The following is a 12,262-nucleotide window of genomic DNA, read 5'->3' as shown; positions in this document are numbered from 1 at the left end:
TTTTTTTTCTTTTTTTTTTCTCAGAACAGTTCTCTTAGCTTCATGTTTACTATTACCTTTATGCTGTTCATTATCTGCATTCTCCTGGCTCTTATCTTCTAATTGCAATCAAGATATCTTCATATTATATCTAAAAGCTTATTAGTATAATAGATCAACAAAAGGGATTTCAACACATGGATTTTACAAAGGTAACCTTTCATGGTTCTCTAAGAAAAATTGAAGTAATTTTGTTATTTAATTATGGAATATGTAACCTATTTTAGCCTTCTGTAGCATGAAACCCTTGAACCTAACAATGCAGTTGCATTTACCTATGGGTTGATGAGCTCTGAGAGTTAAGCACAGTCAACTTTTAAAGCATAAGCATCTCCCCAAGTTCTTAATTCCTAATTACTACAAGAAGGAAGATTCCTCCAGAGAAGGACCACTTTCATTCTGTACCTGACAGGTAGAAATTAGTTGCTTAGTAGAATGGAATAGTACTCAAAATGAAAGAATCAAGTAAGTGTTTTTAATTTAGCCTCCTTTTAAATTAGATTTTAATTTGGATTCAGATGCAAAGCTAGTAGCTTGAGACAGTATTTTGGATGATTTCCAGAAAATTTATGTAGCCCCTTGCCCAGATTTCAATACAATACGATCATCTGAAAAATAAATCTCTGCATAAGTTGTTAGTTTTCTTTGCTGTTGAGGCATATGCATGAGTTATATATGAAACTGGAAAAGCTCACAGTTCCACAGATATCACCCTTTAAAACAAGATGTTGAAACATAACAGGTGTTCATTTAATTTTAAGTATGAATTTTTTATTAATTAAATGATTAATTTTAAATAATCAGAAAGCAAAGTGCCAAACTGTTCTCATGAACTCATCTTATGAAAATTAATCAATAAATAAGATGAACTTGCATTTTACCTAGAACATTTCTATCATCTTGGACATTTAAAAGACCGATATTCTCACATCTGCAGGAAGAAACATCAGAAAAAATATTTACAGGTATTACTTGTTCAATAAAGTAGCTTGTGCTTTCCTCAATCTTGTCCTTTGAGAATTTACCAGGGATCTTTTTCAATTATGTGACTTTTCTAGAATCATCAATACATTTTAAGAAAAACGATTCTCATCTGTAAAACGTAAGGTAAAATATAAAACCATGACCATAGCAGGTATCTTGTTACCTAGACATTATGAAAGTATTTGCCAATGTAATTGTATTTCTGACCAACTCCATTACCACTAGTCAGGAGACAAAAAAATACAAATTATTCATTAAAACACATTAAATTTGGTTAGGAAATAACACACTGCTTTCTACATCAATAAACCATCAGAGACAATACTATAATGGTATCTCCTCACTTGACTCTGTTTCTGTATCACCAAAATCAGGGAATAAATCTTGCCAAACAGAATAACTGGTTAGAAAGTCAACAGTACCTTATTGTAGCACTGGGTACATGGGGGATCCCTCTCTTCCAGTATGCACAATTACAATTGAAAGCACACAGATTTTATACATTCTAATATTTAAGAGTTTTGTAGCTAAGAATTCACTATCTCAAAGACTGTTACTCCGCTCTTTGCACCTGTTCTAGTTTCCACAGAAATAAATAGGAGGCATTACTTTCAGAGCAACTGTATTTTCTGTTTGCCAGAATGCGGAGAAAAAAAACAAATAGGTTTTACTGAAAGGAACTCAACTATACCCATCCTTGTATCCTTCATAAAAAGTCAGCGCAAACTCAGAATGTTCATACAACCACCATACTGTTATCAGATGTACTAGGAAGCTGTTGGAATATACAAATGGAATTATCTGTGTTTTTAAGTTTATAACTACATATTATTTGGATGAAGATCTCCAAATATTCTTTGATAATTCAGAAGATAATTTAGCAAATTCTGCAATGTATCCATTAAATGAAGCTCTTCCTGGACAGGATTAATCTCTAGAAAGTTCTTATGTGATGCAGCCTGCTAAACAAACACAATCTGTGGGAATCTGTCTGCTTGTGTTACTCTGGGAATGCTGGAATCTCTTGAGATTAAAGTGAAAAATAAAGGAGGAAAAGAAAACAGAATAATATATTAGATACGCTGAAGAATTTTAGACAGAACCTAATATCAGTTTCTGCCAAGATTGATAAAATGCGTGGTCTTGAGACAGAAAAAAGAGAAATGCTTGGTTTTCTAAACACCACAAAGCAAACAGAAAGGTTTCTGCAGAATTTTTAATGAGAAAAAATTAACCAGCTGTGGTGCTGGATGGCAGCAAAACATCCAAAAATTACTTTGCAAAAAACAAATGAATTTTTAATGTTGGCAACTTTTCATGCCAGAGAAAGGAAGTGCATATTCTGTGAAAGAAATCAGGGTACTTTCTCAGCTTACACAGGTAGAACCAGAGAAATAGGGTGTGAAAATAAAATCTATGTCTTAAACTATACTGCTAAAATACTTGAGAGTAGGCAAAGAGAGGATATAATCTGCCCTAAGGATATTTACTCTTTGTGGAGAACATTCATGAAAGGAGAAAATGAGGACAGGCAATGAGATATAACATCTTGTGGTTCGTGATTTAAGGATCATGGACATGAAAGAATAGACCAGAGGGGGAGATTGCCATCAGTGGGCTTGATTTCCACACTGGAGACAGAAAATACCCAAACTTCTCCAGAGAGCTCACAGATCTCTCACATATCGTCAGCTCTGTGATTCACAGTACAGCATCAAAAGCAATATATAATCTGTGCTAACTGGAGATGGCCTAACACGCTAAATAGGCAAATCATCTGTCATCCAGTCTAGTCATCACCTTGCCCTTCAACTTTCTCCAGACACAGAAAAATGTAACAGCTGTTAGAAAATAAAGCTAAGAATAATAATTTTGCCACAGGGAAAACGGGAGTTTGTCTTTTAGAGAGACGAGGTACATAACAAAAATTAACCCATTCATCTACTTTTCTTACCTAGTTCTTCAAGGAATTCACTAAATAGAACTCAAAATTATAGTAAGAAAAAGGTTTTTAGTTTATTAAGCTGTAAACTTCTATACACAAAGGTGACATTAAAGGGATTTATGAATTTTCCAAAGAAAGCTGAGCTCAAATGACAGCATTTCAATGTGTACTTTACAATAAAGTTACTTCAGTATAGCACTTGGAGTAATCAAAAGGAAATGCAGCCTTGTTCCTCCAGACCTTCTGCTCCTTCTGCTGGGAAAGCACAGCACAGCTTGTCACAGAAATTATGACATCAAAGTATTTCAGAGTAACTGAATTGCTTTTGAAAATGAAGTGTTTTGGATGTGATTTCTCCCTCCATGTGTTCTCAGCAAGGGCATTGCCAAGAAACTGCCATAAATAAATAAATAGATAAATTGTGCAGTCTGAGGTACTGAAATCTTTATCTCATTTCTATTTGCATATGCATGCTACAGACATTAAGGTTTGTACACAGAGGGGAGAAACATGGAAAATATCTAAGCACATATAGTGTACATGCTGTATATGCCCCACAGTTCTTCACACATCTTCAAGCTCTCCCAAAAGCAATGATGTGACCTGTGTGTCTTTCAGTACACTGCATAGCCCTGCTTATATTTACACCAATCTCTTTCCTGAAATAGTAATGTGGTGTTTTAATTTTAACCTGCTGGTATGTGCTTAGGAAGGTATGGGAAAATTGTCTATTATTATTACCTCATTTATTTTTACACAAATATAAGACTGAAAAAGAACACAGGAAGCAGGTGTCACTGCTATCTTAATCGGGTTCTAGCACTAATATCTTAGGACCTCTAAGGACTGTGAGCAAAGACTGAAAAAAGTCCCTGGAAAGAAACACAGAAACCTTCCATTTCGAGCCTTGTAAAGAACCCATGGATTGCTGCTGATCCAAGTCAGCATCTGCCCTTCTCTCAGTTTTTCCCGTGTAATGGTAAAAATGAACCATGAATTACATTAGGTAATTACTATACCCCTTTGAGCCAGACCCATCACCCAGCTGCTCATCCATCACATGCTTTATGTTGGATATTTTGTCCAGAAAGGTACTGTGAGAAACAGTATTGAAAGATTTGCTGAAATTGAAAAATACTGAACCAACAGAATTCCCCTTGTCAATTAGGTGGATAACCTTGTTGTAAAAGGAAAATAATTTAATTAAACACGACTTCACCCTTGTGAAACCACCCTTGCTGTGGCCTATGACTGCATTGTCTTTCAGGGTCTATTCAATAACTCCCATAATAATAATTAGACAGGCACTGAAGTGAGACTTATTATTTTGTGTCACATCATACAACTTCCTCATTATTTCCAGAGGAATTCATACTTCCTGAACGCAATGTATTTATTTGCCCTATCTCCTTGTCAGCTGCTCATTAATTTCACCCTGCAAGACATAGAATAATTTTGAGGCTTTTATCTGTTTTAAACATAGTCACACCACAGGCTCTTTACCCTATAGAATCCCTGGATTACTCATCCTACTGAAGGAAGATCTATAGGTTGTGAATTACAGCGATTGCCACTGGAGAGGTACTCCATTGCTAGGCTTTGCAAAGCATCATCAGGAGTTGACATCAGGAAAAAAGTTCAACTTGTTTCCAGGATTACGAGGGCAGCATAATATGAAATACTTAGAATTGAGATTCATAAGGAAAATAATGCAGAATTCACTAGAAGGGAAAATGTTTTAAAGTTCTTCTAGGGCAGGCAAATTCCTTATCTTCACTTCTGCTGATGTGAACAATCTAGAACTACAGGTATATGAAGTGAGAAAGGTAAAGTACAACACAAGTTGGAGCAAAACCTGAATCTTAACAGACAGCTTTGTGTATCTATTTATTTGATGCGTTTTACTACTTTTGTCTCTTTCTAGCAGATTAGACATGAGTCTTGGAACAGTTATGCCTGTTATTTTGTCTACTGTTCTTCCTACATCCTATGGAATCTGATACCCTGAATATTCTTTTGGTACACCTGAGCATAATAAATCAAGTTGCATAAATCTACTTTACTGACAACTGCTGGTCTTGCAATATCAAATAGATGTAAAAGTCCTAAAATAAATAATTTCTACATAATAGTCCAATGAAAGATTCTTCATCACTAATGATATCCATGAATTAGTCTCTTAGATTCCACATTGCTATGATCTGGTTGTTCACAGAGTTTTCAGAAGAAACCAAGAACAAAAATAAAGGATTTCCCTTCTCATTTCTTCATTCGCTGATGTCATTCCCTCCTAAGATAAACAAAGCTTTAGGATTATTTTGACCTTATAAAAAAATTGTACACGATCTTTCATCCAGTAATTATAATTTCAAAAAGAATTATAAATGTATATTACACACACTTAAAATGTTTTTTAGAAGTCTGTATGTACTTCCAGGTATATGTATGCAGTTTTTATAAATACTAAATTTAAAGAAGCTGTTTTAGAGCACTTTTCTAGTAAAAACACCCAAACAACTGTTTCTTCTACTACTTGTTTTTCTTCCTTCTTCCTACTTTTCTTCCACTACTTGCTCAAGAAGTAAAAATCTATTTCTATTATAGAAATTTATAAGCTACTTTATATAGCATGAAAAAAGATTTTGGAGCAACTCTGCTTACCTCATCTTCATATTTTTAAATATTTAAAATTAACAGTAAATTTGCTGTAAAATAATTCTTCTAAATTCCATACTTTAGGATTAAAGTTTATAATTTTAAACTAAAATAATAATAAAAATATTGCTAGAAGACCTACATTCTTGGGTAGCTTACTATCTTACCAGAATAAAATTGAATCATACATTTAAATATTCAGTGTAATGCCTTAGCTTATTATATAACAAATTAATAAACATTTTTTTAGAGAAAATATAGATGTAAGTTTATATTTGCATGCAAACTTGACTACATCAAGAAAATTCAGTCAAGCCTGGGTATTTCACAGTATATCATCTGAATCCACCCTTTACTCCAAATGAAAGCTATTTTTACTCCAAAAGAAAAAGATCATGTACTTTCAAAACATTTGGAATTGAAATGAAAACAGAATAGACTGATTCACAGAGGAAAATTAGCTTAACTATTTTAGGACATATCAAAGGCTTAGTCAGATTAAAACAAAAGAAATATAGTAGCTTTCTACCATCTTCTGTAGCAACTTGTTCTCCTGCACTGTGGTTAAACATTTTGAATGAGAACTTAAATACATCCATTTCCAAAAATAAATTTTAGTATTTTACTTAGTGGAGATCAAATTATTACTCCTAGTTCTTGTTTGTTTGAGACTATTTAAGTCAAATCAAATAAACTGCTAAATTTAAAGGCTAGTGAATTGAGTAAGATTTTAAGACCTCAAAAAATTTAATTGTTTTCTGCTTCAGGTACACTGTATGTTTTAATACAAAAATAGAAGACTAACACAAAGCACACACTCAACGTTCACCACTTATTGGAAAAGTAATTCATCAAAGAATTAGCAAATAAACATCAGCTTTGAAATTACAGTCTGCATATAAAAATATTCACCACAGTATTACAGGCTATGCCCTTCTTATGATCTCTGAAAAGATTGACCTTGTTCTTTGAGAAATACTTGTTGCAAATTTTTAACAAGTAGTTGTTAAAGTTTATTCTTGACAATAATGGCCAAGTCTGTGCCCAAAGCAAAGGTTTACAGTTAGGTTAAACACTTGGAAATAGAGGGTTTACCAACAATAGCATTATCTAAGCTTCCACTCCATTACTGTAGGGAGCTTTAAGGTGGTACATTCTATGGATTTTAATTGAAACATGTACTGTATCACATGGCACTATGTCATCAGGCTCCTGCCCACTGAACAACGTTAAAAAGCTGGATCATGAAAAACTAGGATTCTTGTCCCATTAGAAAGTTTGCTTGCCAAGCTCCTTCCTACTGTGGGAAAAATACAAGCACGTTTTTCTTCTCACATACTGTACACTTGATTCATATCAAAATTCAATCATGCTCAATTAACACTCAAAATTTTCCAATAATTATGCTGAAGGCAGCACCAGCACACACAAAGCGATATGGGAGTCAGGGACTAAGCTGTGCATAAATTCACTAATAAGAGAAAAGGTCACAGTCTGATATCACTGAAATTTGATTAGATTTCAGATCCTTGTGCTAAAAATCAATGTTTTTTTGGCTTCAGCCTTTGTGCTCTGGAGTCAGCCAATCTCTGGGGCCCTGCGTATAATCAGAGGCTGTACCAGTGTTACATCCTCTCCTGGGCACACAGACAGCAAGAAATTAGAAAGGATTTACGGGTCAGAGCAGTCAGGATTTGTCATTCCTACAGCTGAAGGGTTTGGGAAGCTGAAAGGGAAAAGCTGCAGCTGCTGTGAAGTGAAGAAACTGTTATGTTGGTCAGTGCTCATAAGAAAGGTAAAGCTGGTGCTGGGGATTTTACAGCTCTTTGATAGCTTCCAGGAGCAATCTAGTCAAACCAGGACAAACCCACAAAGGGCTCTACACATAAACACAGCTGCAGAATGGTTACAAATATGGGAGATACAACATACATTTAATCCCTTAACTGAAAAAACAAACACAAAAGGCCCCCAAACAGGCCTTGTGTGTAGAGTTTTCCTATAATATGAAAACTGACAGCAGGTAATATTGAAAGCTTCTGAACTCTCTACAAATTCATGGTGTTTTTTTTTTTTGTTGTTGTTGTTGTTGTTTTGTTGTTGTTTCTTTTTGTGGTTTATTTATTTATTTATTTATTTTCTGGGCACAAATGGAAGACCTTCAGCTCCTGCTGTATCACTTTTGTATGCTTCAGCATGTTCAATCAAATAATTAAGCAGAATGTCAAATGCACAGCACTGAAGTAACAGTTTTTTCATGGAAGAACTGTCCAAATGATCTGATGAAAAAAAAAGGTAAATTAAAAAAATAATTTCCCACTGGAACTACCCCTGATTTTCATTATTAAAACCATAAGCTTTATCAACACAGAACAGATGAATCAGTAAAGAGGATTACATCTATAAAGCTCAGCAAAAAATCACCAATTAGAAAATAAAAGGGAAAGAGAAAACATATAGCATTGAACATTTCACCAAGGCTTCCTTGTATTTTTGAATGATGTTGACTAATTCAAAGGGAAGCAGAGGCCTAGGAGATGTGAAACCCAATTCCCATTATGGGAAAAGAGCAGTTATAAGAGTGCACAAAATACATATTTATTATTGCACACATAGCAAAGGAAAAAAGAACTTCAAGAGACAGCACAGAAAAGCAGTTGGTTCTATCACTGGAACTTAAAGCTTTTTTGTCAGGTAGTTTGTGCTCCCTGTATCTGGCTTTCCTGCAGAGAGATGTTGAGAGCATAGAACTGGACAAGTGGACAAAACTGTTCATCTAAACCACAAACAGTAGGAGAAGTAGGCAGTAGCATTTCTCCAACTAGACCATGTCAGATAAAAAGAAGTCCCTTTTGGTGGCCACTACCTTTGTGTATATTAGGCTTATGAATGATAAAATGAGTGGATTTTTTGAAGAATTTTTCTAGCACTCAATGGACTGAACTGCTAGCAGCTTCGATTCTGTTTCTGTATGTAAAGGCAATAAAAAACAATAAAATAAAACAGCCAAGTTATAGCCATAAGAAAATCCAACATTTCATCACTGGCCTACTCAGTATGTTTCTAAAAGAACTGGGTAAGAAATAGTCAAGCTCCTTAGAGATATGCTTCAGAAATCCATGAATTGTACAAAGTGTGCTCTTATTTTTATTATTCTATGTCATTTTGTAAACTGAAGAGCTTGTTTAACAGTCTATCCCAAACATTAAGCTAGTGGAGTCATCTGTGCTTCAACAAAACACATTTAAAAATTGAATTTGAAATCTTAAAAAATACCTGAAACCTCTTATTTCTATGTCATGGAAAGAAAATAATCACTTATATACAGTCGCATACAGAGAAATGTCTGATAACTGAGTCAGCTTTCATTTCAATGTTCTGCACCAGAACTTCCTCTTCTTAAAAAATAAAAATGTATTCCAGCTGTGACTTCACAGCCCTTTCTGCACCCTATGGAAAAAGGAACTCAAAGACTACAGTGTTTCAGCTTTGTGCTGTATGCTCAGGGAGTGCAGCTTGCAGACATCTTTTCACCAAAGAGATGACAACACTGAGGACACTTGTCAATATGCACATGTGAAGGACAGCCATATAGAATCAGTGCTCAGTCCTGGAAATGTTGACCCACGCTGCTCCCTCAGAACCTGAGATATGGAAATATGGAGGATTTTCAGGGTTAGCACAAACATTTCCCTGTTAGATTGGCATGAGAAAATTTTTACCTATGATTAGAAATCTAGTTACAAGGTTTTTCAGTTGGGCACTGCCATCAACGGCAGGTATAATTACCAGTTGATGTTCTTATTAGGCCATCTTGATAAAAAACACAAGCAATGCTTCAGTGCAGCTTACAAACCTTAGCTTGGGAATGTGATTTTAAAAACAGAAAGGGAAAACAAACAAACAAACAAACAAAACAAACAAACAAACAAAACCAGAAAAGTAGAGGGGAAAAAAAAAACCTATTTTGTTTTATTTACAGCATGGAACAAAAGATTAAGATCACGTGGAAAATAATTTAAAATCTCAAATGCAATAAAATTAAAAAGTTCAATTTATTTTTTCAACTTTTATAGAGGGTTTAAAGGCTCACAGCAGCTCATTAATCCTCCACCCTATACAGAATAATCTGCTGCACTTGAACATCTATCAAAGGATTTCTGCCTTTTTTTTTTTTTCTTATTTTTGCCTGCAGTCAACTTATCACAGAACAGGCTTTATAGCTCCTCAGTCAATACCTGACAGACCAGAACTAATTAATTTCCTTCATTTGTTGCACACCTGATTAATGTAAACATCTATTTTAATGTTTTCTAAAGATGGACTGTGTAGATTTACCATTTATTCTTTGGACTAGTCCATTATAGTATTTCTATACTGAAGTTTTGTTTTGTTTTATTTAGTTTTGTTTTGTTTCAGAATCATATATATATCTAAAGAAGGTTGATCTAGTAAAGGTATGGAACCAGTACGATTTTAGATTACCAAGAGATTTTGCTCTGTCATTTGTCCATGCAGGCAGGAGGTTAAAATATCACTTACCTTGCTGGTTTCCTACCTGCTATCTCATTTAAATTTGACAATAAAATTCAATTCAGACATTTGTATTAGTTTCAGTAGGAGAAACTCAAGTTTCAAGTGCTTTTATTTATTCATTTATTTATTTATTTATTTATTTATTTATTTATGTATTTATTTATAGTCAGTAATGTCAAAGAAGAATGGAAATAAGAGATCCATTAGCAAAATTGAGATTTTTATTTGCTGTGTCTGTCTGTTCAAGAAAGTACATATTTATTAACATGTATTTTATTCATTCATTGAATGTGTTGGCTGAATGCAGAATTCACAGTGGTTCTCATTTTTAGAAAGTTTTTCTGTTCAGAATAAAAATGTAAAACTCCTGTACCTGAAAAACAATATTAAAATCTCTTAATGCTTTAATGGCGATTTAGCACTCATACTCCAGAGGAATTTAAACAGCAGGCTAATGGATTGTCTGACAGACTGGAGAAACTAAATAAATATTTATTCCCTGCAAAACATTTCAGTGTAAACTATGTGGTCATCCTAAAAAAGGATACATTTATTCAAAATGTTTCCAAGCATCTGTTTCAACTAAAATAAAAGAGCAACCACACTTTCTCCTTTTTTATTTTAATATTGCTTTCAAACGTTAGTTACTGTCATGGACTTTATAAGCAATTTTTTAAGCAGGAAAGATTCATTGTTGAATCTATTGCTCTCTTAACATATTTTTTAAAATCCCTTTTTTGACTTCAATTGCCAGCTCTGATTTGATGGAGTGTCCAAAGACACTTGCAGATATCCAAACCATTAAATACATGGTCAGAGTAGAAATAAAGCTCCCTAACTATGCCTTGACTCAGGGCACCAAATCTTCTGCAGCTTTAAGCATCAGCTGAAACCACTGTAATGACAACAAAAATGAAAATCATAGAATTTGCCAAGGTTGGAAATGACCTCCAGGATCATGCAGTCTGACCACATACCTATCAACAACACTTCCCCATTAAATCATGTCCTTTAGTACTACATCTAAACACTGTCTTCCACTGTGACTCTCCTCCTCTTGATGGAAAAAAAGCAGTTGGTTCAGATAGGAAATCTGCTCAAGCACTTTAAAGTATGCCGTCATCACCTTCAATCTACATTTTTTTTTAAATTCATTTTTAATTTTATTTTTTCCTTGCAAGTGAAGTGATCTATACCAAATGAGCCTTGCTTGACAGTTAAGGTTTAATTTGATCTGTGTTTGTGTGTTCTGCTCACATCTGCCTTGCCCAGGTATCATTAGGAAACTCCTAAAGCTACAGGGATTCCTAAAAGACAGTTATGGGTTTATTGCCCACATCACTGCAGAAGATGAAGATCCTACTCGAAATTTTTAACACTACAACAATTTAGATGTATGCTAATTCAAATTAAACTTTACAGAGCAGATTAAAGCTTATTTTATAGCTGCTATTGGCCTCTAAAATGTGTGATCAGGGCAAACATGAGAATTTGAATACTGATATCTTTCTTCTTTTCAAATATTCTAACATCAAAGCGATTAACAAACACTCCCTGTAATCATTCCAGCATGTTTGCTTCCTGATAGCTTTCACATGTTTTTAACCTTCACCAATGCTTTCTTTATCAACCATGGGATTATTTTTTTTTTTTTAGAAGTTCACCTACTTCTTAAAGCATAGAGAAAAAAAAAAATAAATAGCAAAACATACCAATACTATGTTAAGTACTAATTTAAGGTATTTTTTTTCCCAAACTCAGAATGTTTGTTTTCACTCATGCACCCTTTTGTCATACACACCATTACTTATGTTATACTGAGCCTAGATAAATTGCACAAAAAGTCAGCACAGGGAAATACTGTAAATTGAGAATAACTGTAACCATTTTTAGCAATGCACAAGCCTTCTGCTGTCTCTGAACCAGATTCTACCCAGAAAATACTATCTGAAATCAGGTGCACCTCTCAACATGTAAATGCAGAGAAAGAATATCTTGTTAATTACAATCCAGCACTTTTTCTGTGCTAAGGTTACACCAATGGACACTTTGATCTTCTGACCACACTGTTTGCTTGAGGACAGTGTGTGTCTCCTCGGAAAT

This window comes from Coturnix japonica, chromosome 2 (genome assembly GCF_001577835.2).
Source record: "Coturnix japonica isolate 7356 chromosome 2, Coturnix japonica 2.1, whole genome shotgun sequence".
NCBI classification, from domain to species: domain Eukaryota; kingdom Metazoa; phylum Chordata; class Aves; order Galliformes; family Phasianidae; genus Coturnix; species Coturnix japonica.
This window is presented reverse-complemented; position numbering follows the sequence as displayed.